This window comes from Nerophis lumbriciformis, linkage group LG01 (genome assembly GCF_033978685.3).
Source record: "Nerophis lumbriciformis linkage group LG01, RoL_Nlum_v2.1, whole genome shotgun sequence".
Lineage (NCBI taxonomy): Eukaryota > Metazoa > Chordata > Actinopteri > Syngnathiformes > Syngnathidae > Nerophis > Nerophis lumbriciformis.
Window position 1 is genome coordinate 19,925,373 of NC_084548.2, and position 27,885 is coordinate 19,953,257.

At 40.1% G+C, this 27,885-nt stretch overlaps 1 long non-coding RNA gene across 1 annotated transcript in view; it reads left to right on the forward strand.

The window, feature by feature from the left end:
* The window catches only part of LOC133617243 (uncharacterized), a 92,079-nt gene extending 64,880 nt beyond the window's left edge, over positions 1 to 27,199 (forward strand). Inside the window, exons 2-3 of the long non-coding RNA XR_009816962.2 lie at positions 6,856 to 6,974; positions 24,451 to 27,199. This is a non-coding gene — a long non-coding RNA (uncharacterized lncRNA). The remainder of the gene's footprint in view (positions 1 to 6,855; positions 6,975 to 24,450) is intronic.
* The last annotated feature ends 686 nt before the right edge of the window (positions 27,200 to 27,885 follow it).

A 27,885-nucleotide genomic window follows, 5' to 3' on the forward strand; every position in this document is an offset into this window, starting at 1 on the left:
GAACAATTCAACCCTTAACTCAACAATGAGTAGATGAGTGTTATGTGTGTGTATATGTGTAAATAAATGAACAATTCAAATTCAAGTATTTCTTTTATTTATATATATATATATATATATATATATATATATATATATATATATATATATATATATATATATATATATATATATATATAATATGTAATAAATATATATATATATATATATATATATATATATATATATATATATATAGCTAGAATTCACTGAAAGTCAAGTATTTCTTATATATATATATATATATATATATATATATATATATATCTTAACCACGCCCCCACGCCCCACCTCCCGAAATCGGAGGTCTCAAGGTTGGCAAGTATGACGATAGGCAAAATTCACCCCCAAAAAATTATTAATCTAAATGTGTTCATGATTAATGTGATCAGTTTGTGATTTTTGACAGCCCTATTAACAATATTATCTTCTTTATGAAAAAACAAACGTCATTAAAAAAAAAAAAAACACCAGCAGACACAAAAACGCATCAATTGAATTTGTTTTAATCAGGAACTTAAGTCATATAAAATTAAAGGATTATTATAAAATAAAATAATATTAGTGGTTAGACAATATGTCAAATCAGTCCATATACTGTATGTTCACAAGCATTCATAAGATTTTCAGACATGCTAACTGCTAGAACTCATGTGCATGTGCAACATAGCGCATGCACATGAGTTCTAGTCATGATAAATCAAACTGCATGTCCAGAAAAATTATATTTGCATCTTCTCCTCCCAGTATTGTAAGCGTTCTGATGATCGACATTAGGGTTGTGAGTCTTTGGCACCACATGATTTGGGGGTAACGATTCAAGTCAGAATCGATTCTCAATTTTTTGCCAGTTCTATGATTGACTACATTCCTCTAGAATAGACAAACAGATCTGATATATATTCATGTTACTTAAAAGAAAACAGGTTTTGTTAAACAAATTTCTACCCAAACATTTAATAAAATTAAATATAAATAAGGCAAGTACCCAACACTTCTCTTTTCTAAAGTAAATCTGTTCAGCAAATAGGGGCATCTATATTAACAAAAGGATTTGCCTGAGTGGCTTTTTTAAAAATCGATTAAGAATCATTACAAATATCTTAAGTAGAGTTTATAAGTCTTCCATTTGTGTCTGACACAGCCTTATTCAATGCAAGCTAATACATCACACTTATTATACCAAGGTCCAATTAGCGAAGATATATGATGGCATATCCGTGTTACGTAATCGGTGTAAACAGGCTCCAGCTAATTTAAACATATGTTTTGGCTCTGCCTATCCCTGAACAGCTATTGGACAATAAGTTTTAACACTTAGTCTGTGGTCACTGGCAAAAGGATTGAACTGAATCCTCTAGGTCAGTGGTTCTCAACCTTTTTTCAGTGATGTACCCCCTGTGAACATTTTTTTAATTCAAGTACCCCCTAATCAGAGCAAAGCATTTTTGGTTGAAAAAAAGAGATAAAGAAGTAAAATACAGCACTGTGTCATCAGTTTCTGATTTATTAAATTGTATAACAGTGCAAAATATTGCTCATTTGTTGTGGTCTTTCTTGAACTATTTGGAAAAAAAGATATAAAAATAACTAAAAACTTGTTGAAAAATAAACAAGTGATTCAATTATAAATAAAGATTTCTACACATAGAAGTAATCATCAACTTAAAGTGCCCTCTTTGGGGATTGTAATAGAGATCCATCTGGACTCATGAACTTAATTCTAAACATTTCTTCACAAAAAAAGAAATCTTTAACATCAATATTTATGGAACATGTCCACAAAAAATCTAGCTGTCAACACTGAATATTGCATTGTTGCATTTCTTTTCACAGTTCTTTTTGACAGACATTTAAAAAAAATCTCACGTACCCCTTGGCATACCTTCAAGTACCCCCAGGGGTACACGTACCCCCATTTGAGAACCACTGCTCTAGGTGGAGTATTTGCAGTAGCACCTCAGTCATCTACACTTAACAAATCCAAAAATAATTCTGTAGCATTCACTACTTTGTTGGCTAGAAGACTCATTGTGTTGAATTGGAAGGCAAGAGCCCCTCCTTGCCACACCCGCTGGATTAAAGATGTTATTTTAAATAATCACTGACATTGAATGGTTCAAGAACTGTGGGGTGCCTTTCTGAGATATGTAGGAGAGACTGATCTCCAAATTAACCACGATTAAAACACAATTGAAATGTGGATGGTTGATGAGCCTTTTGTGTGTGTGTTGTATATCTTTAGGGCCATTCAGGAATGCAACTGTTTGTGGTTTTATGTTGATATCAGTCTTTGGTTTCTCTTTTATTTATTTAATTATTCATTTTATTTTTTACTTGTTGAGTGGAGGTAGCATTTGATGCATTTTTGGCTACGACTGTCAACTATTTGTGTCTGAAACCCAATAAACAAATGTTTAAAAAAACACTAATAATCATTACAAATAAGAATTGCGATACATTCATTCATTCATATCAACATATAAGCTGCCTTTTCATGAAGACAAACGCTAAATGGGTTGTGCTCCTTATTCTGCTCAGTAAAGAGACGCAATCCTCAGTGCACACGTTTCTTAGATCAGCTTTGCGTGTGCTATCAAGTTTGCACGTGTTTTGGAGCACGCAAACCATTAGTCGATCAGGCCCATGATGTTGATCTCACATCGTGAAAAGCACGCTCGGCTGACCTCCCAGGATGTTCCATTCATATAAAAGTGAATCACATTTCCAAAGACGGATATAGCTTTACATCGTTCCAAAAGGCCGTGTAGCGTGAGAGCCGTGCGCCAATCAAGGTAACAAGCGCAAATGTGCATGGAAAAAAAATAACGCTGCCACACGCACCCGCTATTGTGGTCACGCATACAAAACCCGACACGTTGCAGAATCTCAAACCAATCAGACCCAATAAAACCAACAAAGCTCATGAAAGCAAAAGAGGAGATGTCCCTTGAATGGACGCCGGTGAAAGGAGAGCTATCATTCATCGCGCTATGGCTCCCATGCCTGGACAAGCTTGCTCCCAGCTCCACACACTTGTTGTCATTGTGACACGCTGGCAGAGTGAAGCCTCTGTATTCTCGGGATCAATTCAGAGGCTGACAACACCACACTGAACCAGGGTGCCATTTGTTAGGGACCACCACTACCACCGACCCCCCCCTCTTTCTCCCCATCTGTCAGGAGGCCTCCGAGCCACTTTTTGTGTCCGCCACGGACGTGTGAATGTAAGTGGGTGGGAAAGAGGAGGTTAATCAAGATCTGGATGTGGACTAGGGCTGGGAGGAGGGCGCACATATGAGAGATTTGAATGTGTGCTAAGTCATTATGTTGATTTCCTTTTCTTTCTCTCTCCACAAGACATTCAGAGAATACTTTCTTTTACCTTCTTTTCTTCGCAATACCTCCTGTGCTGCCCATTTTTGGGCCCAGAGGGACAGATATTTGGGAATTGGGTCAATTAAGGACGATGGTTTGCTGATAAGAGCGACACGGAGCGGGTGTGCTGGTATTTTAACAAGTTTCAAATGGAGAGATTCTCACAGGGTTGAGTTGTCTCCTAGAAATTACTGGCTTAAAAGCCTACTGAAACCCACTACTACTGACCACGCAGTCTGATAGTTTATATCAATGATGAAATCTTAACATTGCAACACATGCCAATAGCTTACTAAAGTGCAATTTTAAATTTCGCGCGAAATATCCTGCTGAAAACGTCTGCTCGTGACGTCACGGATTGTAGAGGACATTTTGGGACAGCATGGTGGCCAGCTATTAAGTCGTCTGTTTTCATCGCAAAATTCCACTGTATTCTGGACATCTGTGTTGGTGAATCTTTTGCAATTTGTTCAATGAACAATGGAGACAGCAAAGAAGAAAGCTGTAGGTGGGAAGCGGTGTATTGCGGCCGACTGCAGCAACACAAACACAGCCGGTGTTTCATTGTTTACATTCCCGGAAGATGACAGTAAAGCTTTACCATTGGCCTGTGGTGAACTGGGACAACAGAGACTCTTACCAGGAGGACTTTGAGTAGGATATGCAGACGCGGTACCGTGAATACGCATGCAGCTGCGGCTTCCAAACATTTGATCGCTTGCTCGTACGTGCGTGCCGCTATGTGCATGTCACGTACGTAACTTTGGGGACTTTGGGGAAATATATGTGCTGTATGAACTTTGGGGAGGTGAACGGTACTTTGGGCTGTGGGATTGAGTGTGTTGTGCAGGTGTTTGAGTTGTATTGGCGGGTTATATGGACGGGAGGGGGGAGGTGTTTGGTATGCGGGATTAATTTGTGGCATATTAAATATAAGCCTGGTTGTGTTGTGGCTAATAGAGTATATATATGTCTTGTGTTTATTTACTGTTTTAGTCATTCCCAGCTGAATATCAGGTCCCACCCGCCTCTCACAGCATCTTCCCTATCTGAATCGCTCCCACTGCCCTCTAGTCCTTCACTCTCACTTTCCTCATCCACAAATCTTTCATCCTCGCTCAAATTAATGGGGAAATCGTCGCTTTATCTGTCCGAATCGCTCTCGCTACTGGTGGCCATGATTGTAAACAATGTGCAGATGTGAGGAGCTCCACAACCTGTGACGTCACGCTACTCGTCTGCTACTTCCGGTACAGGCAAGGCTTTTTTATCAGCGACCAAAAGTTGCGAACTTTATCGTCGATGTTCTCTACTAAATCCTTTCAGCAAAAATATGGCAATATCGCGAAATGATCAAGTATGACACATAGAATGGACCTGCTATCCCCGTTTAAATAAGAAAATCACATTTCAGTAGGCCTTTAAGGCCCTGTCTACTCCTTAAACAAATAGTTATTTCGCCTAAGCATCGTGTCAGCCACACTAAACCATCGTTTAAGGTCCCCCTCCGTGGATAATTTTTTACACGGGTAAGTGCGCCGTGTATTTCTTGAATCTCCAGCTCTTAGCTTTGTATGGACTCCCCGATCGTTTACAAACTGTTCGGAGAGGAAGTGACGCCAGAAAGACAGCACCCCACACAGAAAGTGACGTCGGAAAGCGCGCCACAGTCAGATTCATAACAACCTGTTTCCACTCGGAGGTAAACACTAGAAAGATGGAGGCGAGTCATCCAGACATGCCGTGTTTCCCCTCCCTCTACATCAGGGGTCGAGAACCTTTTTGGCTGAGAGAGCCATGAAAGCCAAATATTTTAAAATGTATTTCCGTGAGAGCCGTATAATATTATATATAATATAGTATAATAACTAAATGCGTGCATTTTTAAGTAAGACCAACATCTCTTATTCTTTTTAATAACATTGTTATTCTGAAGCTAACCAATAATAAATAAAACACTTCTTACCATTAATGCGACTTCTTGAACAGGCGCGGTAGAAAACGAATGGATGGATTAAAATGCATGAGAATGTTTTGTATTTTGAACGTTATTTTTAACACTGTGATTACCAGCGGAATTATTCATTACTTATCGTGTTAAACAATGTCACCTAAGATTTATCTGAGAGCCAGATACATCCATCAAAAGAGCCACATCTGGCTTTAGAGCCATAGGTTCCCTACCCCTGCTATACATGTACAGACACTAGATTACTTCTAGGCCTCCACCCCAGATCCCACCTCACTCCTACCCACTTCTCCTAAGTGGGCTGGCTCAGGGTGGAGGACAGAGTAAAACAACTTGCACTGAGCCTAGTCTATAAAATCTGCTACACCTCCCTGATACCGAAGTACATGTCAAACTACTTCCTTAACGTAAATGACCGCCATAACCACAACACCAGGGGGAGCTCCACTAACTACGTTAAACCCAGATTCTGATCTAACAAAGGTCTTAACTCATTCTCTTTCTATGCCACATCAATGTGGAATGCGCTCCCAACAGGTATAAAAGAAAGGGCATCTCTGTCCTCCTTCAAAACCGCAATAAAAGTACACCTCCAGGCAACTTCAACCCTAAACTAACACCCTCCCCGGATTGTTAAGAATCAAATGTAAACAATCAAATGTAGATACTTTTTCTTATGCCTTCTGATCTCTCTCTCTCTATGTCCACTACTTGCTGTACATATCCTACCAAGTCAGACCTACACTGTTTCAATATACATTTCTCTGTTCTCAATTGTTGATGACTGATGATAACAACCAAACCTAACCCCCCCCACACACACACCCCGAATTGCAAATAATGTAAATAATTCAATGTATATACCCTGATGATTATCTTGTGTGATAATCAATTTAAGTGGACCCCGACTTAAACAAGTTGAAAAACGTATTCGGGTGTTACCATTTAGTGGTCAATTTTACGGAATATGTACTTCACTGTGCAACCTACTAATAAAAGTCTCAATCAGTCTCAATCAATCAAAGTGGTTTGTTTACTGTGTGTAGACTTTGTTAGCTGTGTGAACATTTAAAACTTAGTGTGTAAGCAATTGGAAAAAACTGTAAAACCCAAACATGCAAAACCGTGGGCCTTCTACCAAACTTAATAGGCCTTAAACCTTCTGTCAGATCTGTGACGATACTCCTCTCCCATCAATTTGATGCACCTGCAAAGTCTTAAACCTACAACGCTTACTGGGACGCGTCTGAGCCATATTAACCAGCCACAAAGGGGGTGACAACATAGAACAACTATTTGTTCTTCTTGTCTTAGGCTTAATTCACGAGTCGCTGGCCCGAAAAACTAACCCAGGCGCTTTTTTTCCCTGCTGACCGTGGTCTTATACCAGGAGGGTTCATGTTGGTTCTAGCTCACAATGGGACACGTGGTGACCTACGACCCCTGGCACTGACCCTCCTCTCTTCCAGGGGTTAGGTGGAGAAACAGATGTGGCCAAACTTCCCCCGCGAACAACAGAATGAGGCCCACTTGTCAAAGAACCCAGTTTCTCCTTCATGTGGGTGAGAGTAAACCTTTAAAGCGGAAGGTGGGTCTAATTGGGAAAGGTCTGGATTGTCATTGCTAATTGGGGCATGTCTAGTCCTCTCTTTTGTCCACAGCTGAGCAGGAGTCTTCTTCTGGTAAATAACATCTAATATACATTTCTCAAGTGTGCAGTTGTTATAAGAAGAAACAACATGGAGGGAAGCATGCTCTTTAGGCTGCATACCAGAAGGGGGCCCTCTAAGCCTGACTGCTTGTCGCCTCATTAGCTCTGCAGACTGGGAAGGAATGGAACATACAATAAATAACACATTTTACAATATTTAGCTAAATACTTATATAAAAAATGCAATATTAGAAAAAAAACTCTCAGGATGCAACACTACAGACTGTAACCAAAGCAATAATTAATAACTCATATATAATAACATTCCTGGGAAATAACTTTATTTTTTTCTTAATATGTCAGCTACATGCAACAGACAATGTAAACTAAATTAAGTATGCATGAGTCTCTAAAATGACAAATGCATTAAAGCATACAGTAAAATAAAATACTTTAAATGCTTATCTATCAACTTTTCTTTGTATGTTTAAGTAGTAAAAATCATCAAAAACACCTAAGTATGAAGTAAAATATCTTAATGCTTAAATGGATTTTACATATGACTCAGTGCATACAGGTAACTAAAATATTTTAAATGTGTATATTTGAGCTTTTCTTCCATATTAGTGAGCAATATGTAGTATTTATTACTGTTTTTTTTTTTTATTATGCTTTACTTCTGTTACTGTATGTAAAAACCTGCACTGCAACAAAGTAATTTCCCCATTGTGGGATGAATCCTATCCTATATTATTCAATCAATCAATCAAAGTTTATTCATATAGCCTGTGTTTACGTCTCTTTACTGAGCAGAATAAGGAGCACAACCCATTTAGCGTTTGTCTTCACGAAAAGGCAGCTCATATGTCAATTAAGGGTGTCAAAAACAAAATAGATTTTTGAATGAATCGCCATCCTTATTTGTAATGATTATTTTTCAAACATTTGTTTATTGGGTTTCAGACACAAATAGTGGACATGAATAGCCAAAAATGCATTAAATGCTGCCTCTCCCCAACAAGTAAAACATAAAATGAATAATTAAATACATAAAAGATAAATCAAAGACAGATATCAACATAAAACCACAGACAGTTGCATTCCTCAATGGCCCTTAAGATATACAATAACCAACAAGCACACAAAAGGCTCATCAACCATCCACATTTCAATTATGTTTTAATCGTGGTTAATTTGGAGATCAGTCTCTCCTACATATCTCAGAAAGGCACCCTACAGTTCTTGAAACTTTGCAGAATCACCATTCACTGTCAGTGTCTCAAAGGGCTGCACGAGCCACAACGACATCCTCGGCTCAATTAAGTACATAAAAGTATCTTAAATAAATGTATAAATTAATAATAAATACAATAATAATATTTAGATACTTACATACTATTTTTTACACATACATATTGAATATGCCTTAGGACAATGGATGCAAATCAGCTTTTGTGCTAATTCCAGCATATTCATGTCGAAGCTGTTTTTGCTGACACATTGATTAATATGTACTATCCTATTTCAAATAAATAAATACAAATAAAATATACAGTGTAGGAAAAAAAAAATGTAGTCTAGCTTTTTATGCATAAAATATATAAATACATTTGCTAAATTCTAAATGCTTATTTATTAGCTTCTCTTTCATATGTTCAAGTACATAAAAACATAAAAAATATTCTAAGACTTACATATTAATTTTTGCAAATGAATATGCATGATAGAATGAAGTCAAATATCTTAATGCTGATGAACGGGTTTTACATGTGAAGAAGTGCATACAGATAACACACATATTTTAAATGCTTCTATTTTAGCAATATTAATAATAATAACAATATTTAAATGCTTACAGATGCCTCTTTACACATACCGTACATACAAGTACAAAGAATGAGCTATTACATACATGAGTGCATAAAATGAACTAAAGCTCTTTAAATGCTTTTTATATACAGAACTCTACGAGCTATCTATGAGTGCATAAAATTAAAATATAGACATTTTAATTTGTGTAGTGTAGCTTTTTATACACAGGTACGACTCCATAAAATACGCAAATAATAGTATTTAAAGAAAATATGACTTACCCCTTAATTTCGTATGATTGCCTTAACGTTGTACTTTTTTTTCCCAGCACACATGGATTTTATTGGACTTTTAAACCTTATATGAGGCCACGTATATTGTTCATTTACTCCACCTAGAAACAACAGAAACATTCAGTGAGAATTTCTGAGGGCGGTTGCCTGGGTTATGTCCACAAATGTCTAACATGCCATTGGAATAGCATGCTACACTTCCACCGGCTCCTGTCTAATGAGTGCTGCTCCGTCTCATAATTAAAAGCATCATGAGACCAGAGAAGCAGTAGAGAGGGACAATGGCTGGGAAAGGTAATAACCGGCCATTTAAATCACTCCAAATGAGACAGCCTGCCTGGATTCAGGGGAGACCTTTTCTTTCGTCTTTCAGACACAACCCCAAAAAAATGCGACATCTCTTTCCCAGCATGCCGCTGTGAGGACGAGGACCATGAGCATCCTCAGCGTGAACCCTCTTTTTTTTTTTTTTAGTCGGTGGCCAAAAAGTCATAAATGTCTTGTCCCTATTGTGTGGGAACTCATCTTGGACATTGTCCCGGCTGCTCTGCCCACCAGTAGCCAATAAGTGGAACATGATCTCCTATCGAGCAGCAGTCTAGCATTCCGGACATTTCCAGTCGGCTGTCTGCCATAGGTCGCAAGAGACAGCGTCAAACTCCAAGACACCTTGTTTTGGTCTTTGTTCCTGGTGAGCTTGTCTCCACACAGGAATGTTATTGTCCCTCTACAACAACCAACATCTCAATAACTGATTTGTACGGGTTTAAAGGGGAACATTACCACAATTTCAGAAGGGTTAAAACCATTAAAAATCAGTTCCCAGTGCCTTATTTTATTTTTCGAAGTTTTTTTCAAAATTTTACCCATCACGCAATATCCCTAAAAAAAGCTTCAAAGTGCCTGATTTTAACCATTTTCCTGTGACGTCACACAGTGATGCCAATACAAAAAAACATGGCGCATAGAACAGCAAAGTATAGCGACATTAGCTCGGATTCAGACTCGGATTTCAGCGGCTTAAGCGATTCAACAGATTACGCATGTATTGAAACGGATGGTTGTAGTGTGGAGGCAGGTAGCGAAAACGAAATTGAAGAAGAAACTGAAGCTATTGAGCCATATCGGTTTGAACCGAATGCAAGCGAAACCGACGAAAACGACACGACAGCCAGCGACACGGGAGAAAGCGAGGACGAATTTGGCGATCGCCTTCTAACCAACGATTGGTATGTGTTTGTTTGGCATTAAAGGAAACTAACAACTATGAACTAGGTTTACAGCATATGAAATACATTTGGCAACAACATGCACTTTGAGAGTGCAGACAGCCCAGTTTTCATCAATTAATATATTCTGTAGACATACCCTCATCCGCTCTCTTTTCCTGAAAGCTGATCTGTCCAGTCCAGTTGGAAATGCATCTGCTTTGAGTGTCGCAGGATATCCACACATTCTTGCCATCTCTGTCGTAGCATAGCTTTCGTCGGTAAAGTGTGCGGAACAAACGTCCAATTTCTTGCCACTTTCTCATCTTTGGGCCACTGGTGCAACTTGAATCCGTCCCTGTTCGTGTTGTTACACCCTCCGACAACACACCGACGAGGCATGATGTCTCCAAGGTACGGAAAACAGTCGAAAAAACGGAAAATAACAGAGCTGATTTGACTCGGTGTTTGTAATGTGTTTGAGAAAATGGCGGATTGCTTCCCGATGTGACGTCACGTTGTGACGCCATCGCTCCGAGAGCGAATAATAGAAAGGCGTTTAAGTCGCCAAAATTCACCCATTTAGAGTTCGGAAATCGGTTAAAAAAATATATGGTCTTTTTTCTGCAACATCAAGGTATATATTGACACTTACATAGGTCTGGTGATAATGCTCCCCTTTAATGATTCTTGTTTTGTTTTTTTTCGATTCAAATCATAATTTGGTGTTGCTGACACCATTCAGGGACGATGTAATCATTTATTTAGAACGATACTGAAAGAATTTGGTGAGTTGAAATCCATAAATATATATACTAGTGTTACTGTTCAAACAAGCAAGTAAACAACAAGTAATGGCCAGTGCATTCACATCCATCCATCATCCATCCATTTTCTATCGCTTGTCCCTTTTGGGGTAACAGGGGTTGCTGGAGCCTATATCAGCTGCATTCGGGCTGAAGGGGGAGTACACCCTGGACAAGTCGCCACCTCATCACAGGTCCAACACAGATAGATAGACAACATTCACACTCACATTCACACACTAGGGCCAATTTAGTGTTGCCAATCAACCTATCCCCAGGTGCATGTTTTTGTAGGTGGGAGGAAGCCGGAGTACCCAGAGGGAACCCACGCAGTCACGGGGGAGAACATGCAAACTCCATACAGAAAGATCCCCGGACCGGGATTGAACTCAGGACGTTCGTATTGTGCAGGCTATATCTCACCTGACCTTATCCTTGTCCACACACACACACAATGCTACCGTTTAAGACCCCCTCCCCCTTCCGTCCGCCGGCGCAACTCGACCTAGTACGCATGCGCGAAAAAAGATGCGCGTGTCATAGTCACCTCTGACCTGGAAGTGTATTCTTACCCTGTGTTTCAATGTAGCCTATTGACACATTTCTCTTAACAGTAAACCTTGCTTGCCTCACCATCAGCAGCTGTTAGACTGGCCCTTTTGTAGTCAATCACACCTGAGCCATCATACATGAATCATATCTTTAATGGACATGTGAAAGTAAACAATGTAATAAATAAAATTTTACAACAATCAATCTAGGGGTCTAGATATCTGGTCAGGACACTGTGCTCATAGGCTGAAATTGGCGGTTGTACTTGACGGCCGCAAACACTTCATGGCTTCACAATAGTTATGGAGTACAAAACTAGACATTGAGTAATCACTCGATATACATGGTGGACAATAACTGATAGTCTGCTTTGCCAGTCCAAATGCATTCGCTGTTGTCCGTAGTACTCCCTCGCCTGCATTCTTGTTGTCTCCCCTTCGACAAATGGACAAAATTTTTCGCTAAGTAGAATCACAGCTGACCTGGACATTCGAAAGTTCTCTTGCCGTTCTTGTGGCACACCAGGCTGTTGTTCTTCCAGGCCTTATCCAAAACCGTCGCTCAACATTGCTATGTTGCCGTCTGAGATGTGTTGTATCCGAAATAGCTGCAATGGCGCGTTTTCCTTCTGTTAAAGTGTGATTTCCACAAGCGTCTGTCACGAAGCTGGTTGTGGCGCGTTCTTTCTGGCGTCACTTCCTCTCCGGACTCAGTTTGTAAACGATCGATGAGTCCATACAAAGTTAAGAGCCGTTTCGAGTGACCGCCGATGATGATGATGATGATGATGATAAAAGCAGCTTCCATGAAATGCTCAGTCATTCACAAACAAGGATGGGGCGAGGGTCACCACTTTGTGAATAAATGCGTGAGCAAATTGTCCAACATTTTAGGAACAACATTTCTCAACGAGCTATTGCAAAGAATTTAGGGATTTCACCATCTCAGGTCCGTAATATCATCAAAAGGTTCAGAGAATCTGGAGAAATCAAAACGAAAACCAACATTGAATGCCCGTGACCTTCGATCCCTTCGAAAAGTGTTCTGTGGTCTGACGAGTCCACATTTCAAATTGTTTTTGGAAACTGTGGACGTCGTGTTCTCCGCAACAAAGAGGAAAAGAACCATCCGGATTGTTATAAGCGCAAAGTTGCAAGTTAAAACTCTCCTATGCAAGGCGAAAACCGTTTATCAACAACACCCAGAAACGCCGTCGGCTTCGCTGGGCCTGAGCTCATCTAAGATGGACTGATACAAAGTGGAAAAGTGTTCTGTGGTCTGACGAGTTCACATTACAAATTGTTTTTGGAAACTGTGGACGTCGTGTCCTCCGGACCAAAGAGGAAAAGAACCATCCGTATTCTTATAGGCGCAAAGTTGAAAAGCCAGCATCTGTGATGGTATGGGGGTGTATTAGTGCCCAAGGCATGGGTAACTTACTCATCTGTGAAGGCACGATTAATGCTGAAAGGTACATACAGGTTTTGGAGCAACATATGTTGCCATCCAAGCAACGTTATCATGGACGCCCCTGCTTATTTCAGCAAGACAATGCTAAGCCATGTGTTACAACAGTGCGGCTTCATAGTAAAAGAGTGCGCATACTAGACTGGCCTGCCTGTAGTCCAGACCTGTGCCCCATTGAAAATGTGTGGCACATTATGAGACCCCCGGACTGTTGAACAACTTAAGCTGTACATCAAGCAAGAATGGGAAATAATTCCACCTGAAAAGCTTAAAAAATTAAATTGGCCTCCTCAGTTCCCAAATGTTTACTGAGTGTTGTTAAAAGGAAAGGCCATGTAACACAGTGGTAAAAATTCCCCATGCCAACATTTTTGCAATGTGTTGCTGCCATTAAATTCTAAGTTAATGATTATTTGCAAAAAAAAATGTTGTTTCTCAGTTCGAATATTACATCTATTGTCTTTGCAGTCAATTCAATTAAATATAAGTTGAAAAGGATTTGCAGATCATTCAATCAATCAATGTTTATTTATATAGCCCTAAATCACAAGTGTCTCAAAGGGCTGCACAAGCCACAAAGACATCCTCAGTACAGAGCCCATATAAGGGCAAGGAAAAACTCACCCCAGTGGGACGTCGATGTGAATGACTATGAGAAACCTTGGAGAGGACCGCATATGTGGGTAACCCCCCCCCCCCCCCCCCCCCCCCTCTAGGGGAGACCGAAAGCAATGGATGTCGAGTGGGTCTGACATAATATTGTGAGAGTCCAGTCCATAGTGGATCTAACATAATAGTGAGAGTCCAGTCCATAGTGGGGCCAGCAGGAGACCATCCCGAGCGGAGACGGGTCAGCAGCGCAGAGATGTTCCCAACCCGGGTCCCGACTCTGGACAGCCAGCACTTCATCCATGGCCACCGGACCTGTCCCCCCCCCCCTCCACAAGAGAGAGGGGGCAGAGGAGAAAAGAAAAGAAACGGCAGATCAACTGGTCTAAAAAGGGGGTCTATTTAAAGGCTAGAGTATACAAATGAGTTTTAAGATGGGACTTAAATGCTTCTACTGAGGTAGCATTTCTAACTGTTACCGGGAGGGCATTCCATAGTACTGGAGCCCAAATAGAAAACGCTCTATAGCCCGCAGATTTTTTGGGGGGCTCTGAGAATCACTAATAAGCCGGAATTCTTTGAACGCAGATTTCTTGCCGGGACATATGGTACAATACAATCGGCAAGATAGGCTGGAGCTATTGTATTTTGTTTTTATTTACAAATTACACAATGTGCCAACTTTACTGGTTTTGGGGGTTTGTAAATTACTTCAATCAAATACAAGGAAAGTCCAACACTTATTGGAGGATGTAAATGTCCTGTTAAATGGTTGCCCAGCTTTGCACAAGCAAACGCGCTGCAGGACTGCATGTGTCAGAGCCATACTTGCCAACCCTACCGGATTTTCCGGGAGACTCCCGAAATTCAGCGTCTCTCCCGAAAACCTCCCGGGACAAATTTTCTCACGAAAATCTCCCGAAATTCAGGCGGACCTGAGTGACGTGTCGACAGCGGCCAGCCTGTTCTCACGTCCGCTTTCCCACAATACAAACAGCGTGCCTGCCCAATCACGTTGTAACTGTAGAATGATCGAGGGCGAGTTCTTGGTTTCTTATGTAGGTTTATTGTTAGGCAGTTTCATTAACGTCCTCCCAGCGTGGTAACAACACACAACAACAGCAGTCACGTTTTCGTCTACCGTAAAGCAATTCGTCTGCCGTAAACAGCAATGTTGTGACACTCTTAAACAGGACAATACTGCCATCTACTGTACATGCATATGTGACAATAACATCTAGGGCTTTTAGAGAGTGCAGTGCACAACTGCTATACTATATATATATATATATATATATATATATATATATATATATATATATATATATATATATATATATATATATATATATAGCTAGAATTCACTGGAAGTCAAGTATTTCATATATATATGTCTTAATAAGGTTATCCAAAAAATAGTGCTCGATACCGTAGTAGAGCGCAATATATGTATGTGTGGGAAAAAAAATCACAAGACTATTTCATCTCTACAGGCCTGTTTCATGAGGGGGGATACCCTCAATCATCAGGAGATTTCAATCTCCTGATGATTGAGGGTACCCCCCCTCATGAAACAGGCCTGTAGAGATGAAATAGTCTTGTGATTTTTTTTCCCCACACATACATATATATATATATATATATATATATATATATATATATATATATATATATATATATATATATATATATATATGAAATATTGAGTATATATATATACATATGAAATACTTGAGTATTTCTTATATATATATATATACAGTATATATATATATAAATATATATATATGAAATACTTGACTTGGTGAATTCTAGCTGTAAATATACTCCTCCCCTCTTAACTACGCCCCCCCCCTCCCCACCCCCCACCTCCCGAAATCGGAGGTCTCAAGGTTGGCAAGTATGGTCAGAGCTTACATCAGAGATATTAGATGCAAGTCGATAACATCCGATATTTATTTGCTGATATCGACTCGGGACCCCCCCTAGCAAAAATACTCAAACATTCAGCAGTTATATTTACAGTATACATATCTTATACTGTAAAGGAGCAATTACATGAAAATATAACTTTCACCAAACAAATTGTTGATCAAATGTATTTTTTATGGATATTCTAGTTATTGCAATGCAAGTAATTAAAAAGACATAATGGGGTCTTGCTCTTTGCTCAAAGATAGAGGAGAAAGTGCAGTTGGGGGGCATTAACTCTTACTTGTGGTCATAAAATAAAGTGTAAAAAGGGTAACGGCGTGTATTGTGTCTGCAGGGAACTCTGCCTCCGCTGTTTTACCGCTCTGGATTTAAAGTCTCGTTACTGAGAGATTATTAGACTTAATCTAGTAAAAGCGGAGCGTGACGTTCCCGATCACCCCGAAGGCTCTCCGGAGCTCCCCGGAACAGTAGGGGGATTCATCTGAAGCGGCCATATGCTGCCTCCCCTGTGAGGAGGGGGAGAGGTGTGGCTAATTCTCAAGTGAAATCCATTCAAATGTCACCTGAGGCACTTAGCTGGCAGGTAGCGACTCCGCTCGTGTGTTGTAAAATGGCGGCAATGTTGGTGATGGAGCACAGGGTCACCCGCGGTGTGGGGGAGCCAAGGGGGGCGGGTGGAGCCTTCCCTGAGGGCAGGTGGTGGCTGGATAGCTTTGGAGCAGTGAAGTGCGGTGGGAGATCCTCATGGGAGCCTTTTGAACTGCCCGATGCAGGTGGAATGTGCTTAGTCAGCAGGTCACTTCTTCACCCCGCTTAAAGGCTGAGCCTGGAGAGTCAAGCTAATGCTAATTGTCCTTGATGTGATGGGCTGCTGCTCTGTGACAGAGGTTTACCAGTCATCATGACCAATCCGTTGTCCACATTCATCACAACACCCCCCCAAATCGTCCCTTCGGCGCTTTAGATCCTTTTCATTTTGTGCAACTTCAATGGCCTTATTTTTCATCTGTCTTCTGGCCACTCAGCTTTACGGCCGGGGCCCGACCACATCCAGCAGTTGACATGAATGAATATGAATAATCTTGTTTCACAAACCTTATTAGCCATTAATTAGGTGGGTTACACACAAAGAGTCCTTATTGAGGTGTCCACCGACTAGACAGGAGTGTCGTAAACCCATACTTGCCAACCTTGAGACCTCCGATTTCGGGAGAGGGGGGCGTTGTTGGGGACTTGTTTAAGAGGGGAGGAGTATATTTACAGCTAGAATTCACCAAGTCAAGTATTTCATATATATATATATATATATATATATATATATATATATATATATATATATATATATATATATATATAACGCTAACAAGCTAACACTAAAACCGATATGTCCGTGAGATAAACCCGGACATTTATTATTTTTATATTGTTTTTTACAGCTCACATGAACCAAAAGGACCCTCACAAATTCATCATTTACTGAGAGGACGACTTTCTGGATGGACAAAAACCAGATTGTGTATGAAAAATTCATATTATTGCTTTGTATTTCAATTACCTACTTTTTAGTAAAATAACTGCAGTCACCTAATACTGTCTGTTTCTTTACATGGTATCAGTGTAGAAATATAGTAAACCACTCCGTCATACGTCATCAGCCGGATTTGTATAAACTACCCTGAACTGTGAAATGCGGTGGAAACACAAACCACACACTTCTACAGGAACCTATAGATCCAGGAACCAGAGGTTCCAGGAACCAAAAGTTGAACTTTTGGTTGTGAAGGGCCTCTAGTCCAGTGTTTTTCAACCACTGTGCCGCGGCACACTAGTGTGCCGTGAGATACAGTTTGGTGTGCCGTGGGAAATTATCTAATTTCACCTATTTGGGTTAAAAATATTTTTTTGCAAACCAGTGATTATAGTCTGCAAATTATGTGTTGTTGAGTGTCGGTGCTGTCCAGAGCTCGGCAGAGTAACCGTGTAATACTCTTCCATATCAGTAGGCGGCAGCCGGTAGCTAATTGCTTTGTAGATGTCGGAAACAGCGGGAGGCAGTGTGCAAGTAAAAAGTTAAACAAAAGGTGAGTGCCCCTAAGAAAAGGCATTGAAGCTTAGGGAAGGCTATGCAGAACGAAACTAAAACTGAACTGGCTCCAAAGTAAACAAAAACAGAATGCTGGACGACAGCAAAGACGTACTGTGGAGAAAAAAAGGCATCCACAAAGTACATCTGAACATGACATGACAATCAACAATGTCCCCACAAAAAAGGATAAACAACTGAAATATTCTTGATTGCTAAAACAAAGTAGATGCGAGAAATATCACTCAAAGGAAGACATGAAACTGCTACAGGAAAATACCAAAAAAAGAGGAAAAGCCACCAAAATAGGAGCGCAAGACAAGAACTAAAACACTACACACAGAAAAACAGCAAAAAACTCAAAATAAGTCAGGGTGTGATGTGACAGGTGGTGACAGTACACCTACTTTGAGACAAGAGCTAAAGTGATGCATGGTTATGGTTTAAAGTCATATCCAACAATTGCGACAACGACTTTTTACTGTCATCTGAGTTTCATTTTTTAATGATTTCTGCTGGTGGTGTGCCTCCGGATTATTTCCATGCAAAAAATGTGCCTTGGCTCAAAAAAGGTTGAAAAACACTGCTCTAGTCAATGCTGTTGTGTCCTTGGGCAAGACGTTTCACTCACCTTGTAGCTTAAATGTAGATACCGGGTTATGGGTTTCTCAATGAAAAGTGCTTCGATTCATTACAGAAAAAGCATTAGATAAATTTAATTCACTTCACTTTAGTTTTAATACAATAAATGTGTTTTTCTGAGGGATTTAAAAAAATAAACATAACACCAAGTAAATTGCACTATATTCAATGAAAAAAGAACTAAAATCAAATATCATATTGAACATATTTTAAAAAGTATTTTATTTTAAGACCGATGAAATTTGTATGACACTTTCAATAATTTATAAGACATTCATCCTGTACACCACCTCTTTAAACAGTGACCTTAATGCATACTTGCCAACCTTGAGACCTCCGATTTCGGGAGGTGGGGGGCGGGGGGCGTGGTCGGGATGGGGCGGGGGCGTGTTTGGGGGCGTGGCTAATATTTACAGCTAGAATTCACCAAGTCAAGTATTTCATATATATATACATATATATATTGTATATATATATATATATATATATATATATATATATATATATATATATATACACACACATATATATATATATATATATATATATATATATATATATATATATATGTATATAATAAAATAAATATATATATATATGTATATATATATATATATATATATATAGCTAGAATTCACTGAAAGTGAAGTATTTTCTTATATATATATATATATATATATATATATATATATATATATATATATATACACATATATAATAAAATAAATATATATATATATATGTATATATATATATATATATATATATATATATATATATATATATACTACTACTACACCTACTCAGTGGCCTAGTGGTTAGAGTGTCCGTCCTGAGATCGGTAGGTTGGGAGTTCAAATCCCGGCCGAGTCATACCAAAGACTATAAAAATGGGACCCATTACCTCCCTGCTTGGCACTCAGCATCAAGGGTTGGAATTGGGGGTTAAATCACCAAAATGATTCCCGGGCGCAGCCACCGCTGCTGCCCACTGCTCCCCTCACCTCCCAGGGGGTGATCAAGGGTGATGGGTCAAATGCAGAGAATAATTTCGCCACACCTAGTGTGTGTGTGACAATCATTGGTACTTTAACTTTAACTTTATATAGCTAGAATTCACTGAAAGTGAAGTATTTTTTTATATATATATATATATATATATATATACATATATATATAAGAAATACTTCTGATCTATGTTTGTCTGTTGCCATCTCCTGGTGAATGTTGGCTATAGCGTACTGGGGTTACTTTTTGGTTGGCCAACGATTTACGTGGTGTTGCGCACCTGACGTCAAGTGTGTGAGTCAGTTCTGAAGTCTACAGTAAAGAGACGTACTTCATCCCCTCGCCTGTTTATTGCCTCCAACTCAATATACTACAACAACATTGCTCCATGCAGACCCTCCAGGTCCGCCTGAATTTCGGGAGATTTTCGGGAGAAAATTTGTCCCGGGAGGTTTTCGGGAGAGGCGCTGAATTTCGGGAGTCTCCCGGAAAATCCGGGAGGGTTGGCAAGTATGCCTTAATGGTTTTGTCAGAGTTTGTTGGTGACGAACCCCAAGATGCAGAGATGACGGCAGGCATTGAGCGAGAAAACATGATTTAATTAAACACTATGGCAAAAAAACAAACAAAAGGGTAACAACAAAAGGCGCGCACAAGGCGGAGAACAAACTTGGCTATGAACTAAAATAGCACAAAAGCTAACTGTCGACAAGAAACAAACACTTACTGTGACACGAAGGAACTATGACAAGAGCAGAGTGAACAAAAGTAGACAGAGCTACAACAACAACAATTATTATGACAGGTAGTAGTGACAACAAGTATTAGCGACAATCAATGACAATAATCCAGCAGTGACTGGAGGGTAGGGCAGGTATAAACAGCAGCTGGCTGATTGTCACCAGGTGTGGCCAGGTGCCAATCAGCCACAGCTGAGGGGACACAGCACTCAGGGAGACAAACAGGAAACAGAACCAAAACAAGAGCGCTGACAGGAAATACTACACACACAGAGGAAAAACTAAAACACAACCAAACTGTCAGGGGCAAGCCTGACAGGTTTGTTCCACTTTGTTTGTGTTGTTTTTCAAGGAACTCCGGCATCATAAAATAAAATGCCATTAAACAATTGAAATGTCATGGAATCTATACATAACATTAGCTATTAATATTAAATTGGTTATATCCAAACATTTACAAGTGCACAAATACAATACTTAATTGAAATAAATAGATCGGTTTAAGAGTTAGATGTCAGGAAAAGTTGTTTTTCAAAATATATAAAATATGACATGAAAACTATTTTGATGTGAATAGGTATGTGGAAGCATGGAACCAATGGGTCTCAGAAGACATGGCAGCTCTTCCTGGAATCCCTTTGTGTCTCACACCCAGACAGAGGGTACCTGACCATGGGGGGGCGCTTGTCTTCTGAATTGTCTAAGAGATGCTAAGATAGCATCAGCTCAAACAGTCAAACACTCCACTTAACTTTTACGATGGAAGTGGTAAAAAGGTGGTTTGTGTCATAACATAGAGACGTGACCTACCTCTACTCAAGAGTTTTTTTTTTGATGTGGCAGCATATATTGTACTGTATGTTACAGTCCTCTTCACTCTGTGTGTCCCCGCCAACAGATCTAGGCCCCGGGCCGAGGTGGTCCGCTGCTAACCCCCAACCAACCTCCAGGTGGGCGCTGCTAATGAGCCCCAGTTGTAGCTCCGGCGTGGGCCTCTTATTCCCAGGGTTGGAGGGGGCCAAAGGGGGTGTAGGGGGTCTAAGGCTGGGTCAGTACCAGGCAGGGGGCTTGGGATGAGACAAGGAGGAGAGACTGAGAAAAGGGAGTTAAGAATCACACTTTTCAGACCTTATTAATGGTGAGTTTGTGTACGAGTGTGGGAAGATAGAGTGTGAGGGCCTTGAGGTTGCCACATGGTGCATTATAAGACACAAGTCCATTTTGTGGCCCTTGAATTGTCTTTATTGGAAGTGGGCACATAGTAGGTCACTTGTTTCCTTGCTAGTTGAATGGGCCAGGCGGTAGGTTCCCTTTCGCACTTTGCTTTTACAGTGGCACATATTCCAAAGTAAACAGCCCCTCCTCGGGCCGCGACGGGATTCACGTGAAAGAGAATGCAGTTGACTAATGGGAGTGTTTGTCTGATGCTGCCACTGTCTGCCTTTGTTTCCTAGCCTTTTGATGTGATTGATACACAGTGTTTTCAAAGACGCAAAGTGTCTCCTCAGCTATGTTTGGCCCAAAATAAAAGTTAAAGGGAGGGTACGCAATGAATCTACACATCAGAGGCTAAAGGAAGGGTGGTCTGTTGGGATTTAAGGGAGGGACTTTGATGATGGGATGGTGTGTACTATTACCATAAACACACTCCTTGTTTCAACCATTGCAGTCTACGAGCTCTGCTTGGATCTAAATGCATTTGATATCTTTGACTTCACTTCTTCTCCAAAACAATTGAAACCCTCTTGAGAAAACAAGACATATAGCGTGTGAGGTACAGTCCAGTTTTAGAAAAGGGCTCGAAAGTGCATGTGATCTCGCATTATGGGCTGCAGTTGCCATTTTTGATGGAAAATATTTTTTACAGTTAAAGTACCACTGATAGTCACACACACACTAGGTGTGGTGAAAGTACCCTATGCATTTGACCCATCCCCTTGTTCCACCCCCTGGTGAGGGGAGCAGTGAGCAGCAGCCGTGGCCGTGCTCGGGAATCATTTGGTGATTTAACCCCCAATTCCAACCCTTGTTACTGAGTGTCAAGCAGGGAGGCAATGGGTCCTATTTTTATAGTCTTTGGTATGACTCGGCCGGGCTTTGAACTCAAGACCTACCGATCTCAGGGCGGACACTCAAACCACAAGGCAGGTATTTTTGTATACATCGCTGAGTTGGAGAACAAGTAACAAACTAATAAAACATGGGTTGTACCAAAAAAAAGCTAGTGATCATACCTAGACTAACTGGCAGAGGTGTGGACTCGAGTCACATGACTTGGACTCGAGTCAGACTCGAGTCATGAATTTGATGACTTTAGACTCGACTTGACAAAATGTAAAAAGACTTGCAACTCGACTTAGACTTTAACATCAATGACTTGTGACTTCACTTGGACTTGAGCCTTTTGAATTGACATGACTTGACATGACTTGCTACTTTCCCCAAAACCCAAAGATGAAAAAGTTATTCGGGAGCGCTCCGTATTTTTCATTGTGTACTTGTCTATAAGCGTTGCGTGTGTCAGCTGGTGTGCTCTAGAGCACACCAGCTGTTGTACTGAGCTCAGTACAACAGCCAATCAAATTAGATCTACTTTGTTTTCATCACACAGCATTCATCCAATCAAATTGCAGGACAACCAACGAAGAAGACATGTCCAAACCACACGCCAGTGAACAAAAAATGATACCTAAAATAATTTCGTTTGGGTATAAAAATTACGAGGTGGTCAACACAAAACGGTTTGCAGTATGCAACACATGCGGTTCGAAAATTACTGATGGAGAGGCAACAACTTCCAACTTCGTCCGGCATTTGAAGTTGCACAAAGAACGGTAAGTTTTGAATGTAAGATAACGTTTATTGGCTAAGTAACGTGACTTTTATTTGCTGTGTAGTTAAATCAGTGAGGCTGTAAACTCACTGCTAACGTTATAACGTTATTGCAAACACGGGAATCTGTTGCAGTTCACTACCTTATTCATACTTTTTGTTCAGTGATTTTTTTTAAGCAGGGTTACGTTAGTCAATATATCACACGTAACGTTAGACGACGGTCAGCAGCACCGCGTATTTTAGCCACCTAAAAAAAGACAAAAATAGTAAAATAAAGGTAAAATAAATACTACGCCCCCATCGTGCACAAATGACTGACAGACTCTTGGCTAATTTGGTCTTTTGCAAATGCAATGCAGCATAGGGCCCTGACATATAAAAAGTACAACTTTTTTGTTATGTTCACGTATATGTCATGTTTTTTCAATGTTAACACTTTTGTACAAATAAGTACATTTGCACTTTATTTTTTAATGTGTTTGTTCTGTAAAGGAATGAGTTAATGTTTAAAATGACTGGTTAATAGTGCTATTATAAAGTGCAATGTCAGCACAATTTTCTTTCCTGCAATTTAAAATGCACTTGTTTTAATGAATAAATACAGCGTTTGAAAAGCATACACAATCTGTGTTAATATATTAGTCTGTGGTTAAAAGGACTTGAAAGGACTCGAAACTCAAAATGCAGGACTTAGGACTTGACTTGAGACTTTCCAGTCTTGACTTTGGACTTGACTCGGGGCTTGCCTGTCTTGACTCGGGACTTGACTCGGACTTGAGGGCAAAGACTTGAGACTTACTTGTGACTTGTAAAACAATGACTTGGTCCCACCTCTGCTAACTGGACCTTGTTCCAAAGGCTTGATACCGTGACAAAAATCACAAAAATCTGTGAAATTGATTCGTATGAGTACATCCACTAGACAAGCGATTTGAATGACCTCCCACCATTATCCGAAGCAAAGTTTGCCCTCGTTAACGAGTCCGTTTTTATACCTGTGAACATTTTCGGACTGCAAAGTCTCTAAGGGCTCTTGGACAAACCAATTGGAAGAGGCTGCAAGACATGCACATTTTACATCGGAGCGAGAAGACTGTCGTCATTTCAGAGGTATGTAGACAACACGGCCATTGTCACTTTTAAAATGACAATCTTCTCCAAAAAAAACCCCACAGATCACTTTAAGTCAAGTTGTTTTCCCCAAAATGCGGTACATTGTTTACAGCCCGCAGCTACCTTGGTTACCGCTATCTCTGGCAGCCTACTAAATGCTACTCGTGAAACAGTGGAATACAATGCTTCGATTCAAACTTACCAGTCTGAAAATGCCATGAACACACCAACATGTGTCCAGTGATGGAACAAAAAGTGACGTTTGCTCAACTGACGACTCTTTTCTGCTCTGCCCCCCTCTCCTGTGTAGAGAGGTTATTAGGTGACCACAGATGAAGCGCTAGCTGTTCAAAGTCGGGATCCGGGGTGGACCACTCATATTTACATCAGTTGATGACGTCTCTGCGCTGCTGACTTGTCGCCACTCAAGATGATCTCCTGCTGGCCCCACTATGGACTAAACTCTCACACTATTAACTAGATCCACTCAACGTCGTTTGTAGCCCATTGGGTTGAGTTTTTTCTTGCCCTGATGTGGGATCTGAGCCGAGGATGTCGTTGTGGCTTGTGCAGCCCTTTGAGACACTAGTGATTAAGGGCTATATAAATAAACTTTGATTGATTGATTGATTGAACTCACAGCTGCTATCCAGACCGTTTGGCTTCTTTAAAGGGGAACATTATCACAATTTCAGAAGGGTTAAAACCATTAAAAATCAGTTCCCAGTGGCCTATTTTATTTTTCGAAGTTTTTTTCAAAATTTTACCCATCACGCAATATCCCTAAAAAAAGCTTCAAAGTGCCTGATTTTAACCATCGTTATATACACCCGTCCATTTTCCTGTGACGTCACACAGTGATGCCAATACAAACAAACAGCAAGGTATAGCGACATTAGCTCGGATTCAGACTCGGATTTCAGCGGCTTAACACTGTCTGATAAGATAATTACTAACAACTATGAACTAGGTTTACAGCATATGAAATACATTTGGCAACAACATGCACTTTGAAAGTGCAGACAGCCCATTTCAGGCGCGCTAAGAACATATATTTTTTCCACGATTTCAGCACTCAGGTTAACCATACCTAAATAGACACAAAATACTGCATTACACAAGACTACCCGAATGTACTCAAATGATTGAAAAAAAAAAAAAAAGTTTTTAAGCTAAATTATTGGTAAACACAGGTTATGTATAATAATTTACGTAAAACCGCGAGTAATGAATAAAGTTTTCATCAATTAATATATTCTGTAGACATACCCTCATCCGGTCTCTTTTCCTGAAAGCTGATCTGTCCAGTTTTGGAGTTGATGTCAGGAGGCCAGGGAAGCTAGGGTCGATATTCTTCTCTTGATCATCTTCGGTGGCATAAGGGACGGTGTGAGCCAAGACATCCAGGGGGTTTAGCTCGCTCGTCTGCGGGAACAAACTGCCGCCATTGCTTGCCGTGCTACCAAGGTCCGTTGTCCCTGAATAGCTCACACACTCCGGCAGATTCAATGGGGGTCTGGCGGCAGATTTCTTTGACTTTATCGTTGGAAATGCATCTGCTTTGAGTGTCGCAGGATATCCACACATTCTTGCCATCCTTGTCGTAGCATAGCTTTCGTCGGTAAAGTGTGCCGAACAAACAACTGACCATTTCGTCGGCTTTCCCCACAGCCTCGTATTTTGAACAAATTTCGTCCAATTTCTTGCCACTTTCGCATCTTTGGGCCACTGGTGCAACTTGAATCCGTCCCTGTTCGTGTTGTTACGCCCTCCGACAACACACCGACGAAAGTGAGAAAATGGCGGATTGCTTCCCGATGTGACGTCACAACGTGACGTCATCGCTCCGAGAGCGAATAATAGAAAGGCGTTTAATTCGCCAAAATTCACCCATTTAGAGTTCGGAAATCGGTTAAAAAAATATATGGTCTTTTTTCTGCAACATCAAGGTATATATTGACGCTTACATAAGTCTGGTGATAATGTTCGCCTTTAACTCACGGATCCTAGGTCGTTGGCTTTGCTTACACGTTGGAAATGAGAAATATCTCATGCCGTCATTGTTTTCCCCTGTGAACGATTGTGGCAGATAATAACGCAGCAAGTTTGCACCATGTTTTAAACTTGTTAAAAAAACAAAAACACTACAAGCAGTCAGCGTAAACACCCTTAAGATACCCGTAAAGCCCACAATGCATTGCGTTTTTTTAAATTTGCTATGTCACCCTTTTTAAGCCTCATTGTGGGCCTAGTTTACCATTTTTTGAAAAAATATGATTCAAGCGGTAAAAAATGGATGGACGGATGGATATTTTAAAAAACAAATTGTAAATATGAAAGGAAAAATTCATCCCCATTGTATCATGAAGTGGCGTTTATGTGGAAAATGTATACCAAAGACTGAAATAATTATATGCTGTTTTTTTAATCTCCTTTGGGGAGACACAGTTGGGCTGCATGAGTTGATGTCCTGTGGTGCTGGTCAGTTAGACTGGATTGCCCTGCGTCATGGGTTCAAGGCAACGCCATAAAGGACTTTTTTGTTAGCCGTGAGTGGGGGTCATCTCCCTCCTTCACTGACCAATGAACATTCATGATCTCCACCTTTCTTATGATTTGGTTTAGCCAACGCAAACAAAGGTATAAAGCCTTGAATTATTCAGGAAAATGAATAAAGGATTAATTTGCATTGATTTGGGAACAAAAGGTGTCATTTTCTGTCCAGAAAAATAAAGGCAAAGCATTTCTTCCAGAAACAAAACTGAACAAAAAAATCTATTATTATGGCGATCAGGGTGGAAAATCACTTAAAGTTGTGCTTTGTGCGATTTTAGTTATCCGTTGAATTTTTCACTTGATCTGCAGACACAGAGTCAATGCTAGCTTTGTGTGTAGCTACCGTATAATTGAAATAAAAGGATCAGAGTAAATTTCAATAATTTGACCAGTGAATGTTGAGAGAGACTGCTATAAATCACAACTGACTGAGGATGGTAATGCAGTGACAGATGTCTGTGTTTGTCTGTTTGACTTATTCAGCACACTCTGTGAAAAGAATCGTGTTCCCTTTTATCTGTTTAGTTAGGCTGAAATGACTGGCCAAAGGGGATTTGCTGCTCTATTTTACTTAACTTCTGTTGGACGGTGGACCAAGGATGGGCTTTGGACACATTTCATTAATTGTTCATTAAAAGTAATCAGTTATTGGTGACTTGTCCAGGGTGTACCCCGCCTTCCGCCCGATTGTAGCTGAGATAGGCTCCAGCGCCCCCCGCGACCCCGAAGGGAATAAGAAAATGAAGACGGACGGAGGGTTATTTTTGTTTTAAAAATGTTTAAGGTGCACAGACTAGAAAAGTCTAGTATGTAGATGTAAACACAGTAGTAGACAAGCTAACTTTGCTAGCCTGAATGTTAACTTTGCCAACCTAAATGCTAACTTTGCTAGCCTGGGTGAACTTCCTCAATTCAATTTCCAGTAACATGTCCTAAAAAATGGGAATATACTTGTATGATTGTTCTGAACTTCTGTTTCAATACCAGTAATGTACTGAGTGTAATATTGCTTCCCAAAGAAGTTGTACCATATATAGCAGACATGGGCAATTATTTTGACTCAGGGGCCCACACAGAGAGAAAAAAATTTTTGTTTCGGGGCCGGTGTGTATATGTGCGCATAATAAATAAATAAATAAATATATATATATATATATATATATATATATATACATATATATACATACAC